The sequence below is a fragment of the Chinchilla lanigera genome, unplaced genomic scaffold (assembly GCF_000276665.1).
Source record: "Chinchilla lanigera isolate Chin_1 unplaced genomic scaffold, ChiLan1.0 scaffold00057, whole genome shotgun sequence".
Lineage (NCBI taxonomy): Eukaryota > Metazoa > Chordata > Mammalia > Rodentia > Chinchillidae > Chinchilla > Chinchilla lanigera.
In genome coordinates this window covers 683,131-687,136 of record NW_004955458.1, presented here as the reverse complement: position 1 = coordinate 687,136, position 4,006 = coordinate 683,131, and positions in this window count along the sequence as shown.

The window sequence follows — 4,006 nt, the reverse complement described above, 5'->3', positions numbered from 1 at the left end:
CTGTGGAGAAGGCACAGTGTGATCCCTGAACAGGAAAACACACACTCCAAGGGCGAGGGGTGGGGGTATCAACAAAGTCCTCACTTCCTCCAGCCCCGCCTGACCCTACTGGTCTCACTTTTTTCCTGACACTAAGCTGGGGACTAGGAGAGTTGTGGGACAGAGTTGGCACCTCGGCTCCCTTAGCCAAGACAAGGAAAGCAGGGCTACTTGGTAACAAGGCAGGAGCAACTGGGAAAAAATACTTTCTCTCGAACGTTGTGGAGGAAATTTTTTTGGGTTTGGAAAGTCAGGGGAGAAGGCCAAGGAGAGGAACAAAGCCAGGAACTCCCGTTTTCTTTTCCCAGTCTTCAGTCTAAGGCAAGCGAGCCAAGTGTGGAAGAGGGAGTCAGAATTTAAGCTTAAGGCTGCTTAATGTCTTCCTGGGGGCTGGTGTGTAGAAGGCAGACAAAAGGAATAGGTCAACCTCAAAGCTGGTCTGCTCATCCTCCTGGAAGTCTGTACCCCCCGAGCAGAGCCAAGAGAGGCACCAGAGAGAACACAGTCTCCCAAATAAAAGCAATAACCTGCCCGTATTTTATCAGCACTTTTCAAAAGCGAAGTTTTCCGGAGTTGGAAAAGTGCCATATCCTCTCCCCCTTGCCCCAAAGCTACTGCTGCCACCTTTCATCCTTGTACATAAGTTATTGGCTTTCTTCTGAAGGAAGATGAAAATCTGAGATTTCACATTTCTCTTCCTAACCTCAAGAGGGTACCCAGCTTTGGCTAGGGGGAAAGACAGCTATGCAGAGCGCCCCTCGCTAGAGGCAGCTCCACCGCTCTCATTTCCTTGGCACCTGATCTCTAAACTCTTCTGGTCTGATCCCAAGGTCCAAAAAGGCATCAAGGTACTTACAACTGAATGAAAATAGCATATAGCACCAGGGCTCCCCTAAAGCTAAAAGGGGCCTGATTAGCACCCCCAGAAGAACCCCTTAAAAAGTATATAAATGTATTGCGTCCTAGCAAAGATCTGCAGCTTCCAGTATTCACACAATGTGAAGATATTACAATACAAAATATATTCTGAAAGTCAAACACCTGCAGTTCATAGTGCTTTCTCAGATTTGTTAAAAAAATACAATGCTTAGTTTCCTATATAGGATATACAAAAGCAAAAAATATATATATGTATATAGTAGAAATAAATCAGCCATATTAATTTACAGCTTTTGTCTCCAACCCTCCCCCAATCATAATCTTTATCCCATACTTTAGTCTTTACTTTTCTGGGATCAAAGGTTCTATTTATTCTGAAAGCAGGCTGAGAAATACTCATTAAATTGCATTCTATACAGCACCCACGGAGTGCCAGCTAGGAGGTCCCTGAAGGAAAATGGTGTAGGTTGTTCTCTGTGTAAAAAGTTAAGAGGGTGAAATGATAAGCAGATTAATGTGAATGGGTGACCTGAAAGGACAAGGAAATGAATGTTGTAATATTACTACTCCTGGTCATCCCCTACCCTGCAAGCTCTGGTCATTAAAAAAAATTAAAAACTCACGAAAAAAATTTGAGAATCAATATGCATATCAGCTGTATCAGTTTCTGCTGGCCAAAGAGGTTCAGGGAAAGCGGATTTTCAGTAACGGGCTCCTGACTCAAGGAATGCAGCCTCCTAACTTCCCATGGGAAAGACTGAGTGACTCACTGTTGCTGAGACGGAAACAGAAGCTGCTTCCATTTTGGGGCTAAAGAATCTGAAGCTTCCAGTATAGGAAGGAACTGTATAATACAGACAGTAAATTCACTTATGGTCAGGCTAATGAAGGGAGTGTGGAGGATAAACCAGTACCTCTGCACTCAAGACACACCATCAAATAAGGTTATATAAAAGCTTACAGTTCTCAGCATCATTAAGCTACCTGGTATCTAATAATTTCATACTGGAGAAGATTCAATTCCTTGCAACACCTAGCAAAATACTGCCTATTCCAGTGAGTCATCCTGCCCTGTTCCTCCAGAAGATGTCAAAATACATGATTACAGACATAAAATAACAACCTCTGAGTTCTCCTTTCAGTGGGAATAAGGGTGGGATGGTGGCTGGGCACAGGTGACTTAGCTCATCATTAATAGAAACTGATCTGGGGAAAGTTTCCTTGCAATAGTTCCTGAGTGTTGAAAACAGTATTACACCTGCAGAGAAAGGATGAAATGGCATGGCTATTGTTAACAGCTATGTATTATATTTCAGGCTGACATTAATACAATTTACCCAAAACTTAATTTGGATGGATTTTATATAAAATGTATAGTAGGACCACAGCATCATCTATTTGTGGCCAAGATAAAAAGCCTTTAGAACAAGGACTCTGCTATATATCTGGATGTTCATTTTACTTTCAAACACAAAAATAGTTTCTTTTTCAGAAAGTGCAATAGAATATCCCCATTCATAATTGCAACTGTTTTATCATAAGCAGAGAAATGACCTCAGGGACATACCTAGGTTTTAAAAGAGACTTCTAGGTAATGGCCTAAAGGCATTTTGATCTGAATTTATTTTCTAACAATTTCAAATATAATTTCTCATCTGTATGTAGATATATACAGGCACGAACATACGTTCATTCACACACACAGTCATGCACAAACACTTCACTTTCTGTCAGATCAGGGTAATTTTTTATTGCAGGTCTCTTTTCATATTGGCTAACAGAAAACCTACCCCCAACCTAACAGATTACACACATACACACAGCCATTTCCACACTTCCTCACAGTGAAAAGCTCTCTAACAAGATACCAGAAAGTCAAGAGAGACAATGTTTTTAATGGCTGGGCCTTGAGGACAATTCTGGTTGCATTTAAGTCTCAGTATCAAATGCACTGAGAGTTCCCTGCCGCTACAATTTTTTGGATCAGTCTCTTCTGGAATCAGAACGTGGAGAAAGCAGGATGATTTCTCCTCATCTCTCCTATAAACCACAGTGGTAAGACAAGATTTCTTTTTGTTCTGGGCTATCATTCCCATGATCATGTGCTTCCTTTTCCCTTAGGAAACACCCAAGTACATACAAGGAAGAGTTATGGGGGGAAAAATCATTAAGAACCACTGTCTTGCCATTAGCACATGCTCCGGAGTTTTGCAGAATGGAAACCTGGAACAGATCCACTGGCTGATGCTCTTTAACAACTGGAAAGGAACTACTGGGGATGTTCAAAAGAGGAAGTATACTTCTTTTCAAGAGTGTGAACTCAGAAGCCCATCTGTCAAGGCTTAGAGCTACCTTGGAAGACTAGGGTAACAAAATCTAAATAATCCACTAACTTCTGAACCCACCCGCCAGTCACTTCCTCTTCTGAGCACATCTTTTACTTACTTTAAGCCCATACCTATTTGACCATTTTTTGATAGTTTACACAACCAGATCCCAGGTTATTCCTTCAAAGGGGCTCCTGTACAATTCTACAGAAAGTCTTCTAGTTCTTGATGCTTACAGCAGCTGATGAAGGGAGATGCCTCTGACTCTCCAGCACCAAGGTGCCTGCGTCATTAGTACTTTGAACATTCCCTCCACAGCTACTTCAAGCACCAGACTGGACTTCAGGGTTTTTCCATTCTGCTGCTGGGACTAAGATCTTGCAAAGACTGACAGAAGTGCCTCATCCAGGGATCACTGCCAAAAACAAAACATGAAGTGATTAAGAGAGAGAAGGGAAGACAGGGTTGAGCTAGGAAAGGAGTGCAAGAAACTGATCCCAAATAAAAAGACAAAATAAAGAAAGGAAAAGCATTATGTATGTACTGTATATATAAACTAAAAGCAGAGCATATGAATGCTTACTCTGGTGGGAAGCCAAGACAACATCTAGAGAAAAGCTTGATGTGTCGCAACAAGGCTCAGCCATAGGGAAATAAGGCAATATACATATATATTAAAAAAAAATGACCAAAGTATTTTGATCACAAATGGTCTCCTTCCTCCTCCCAGCCAACCCCTGTGAATGCATCTCAATATATCT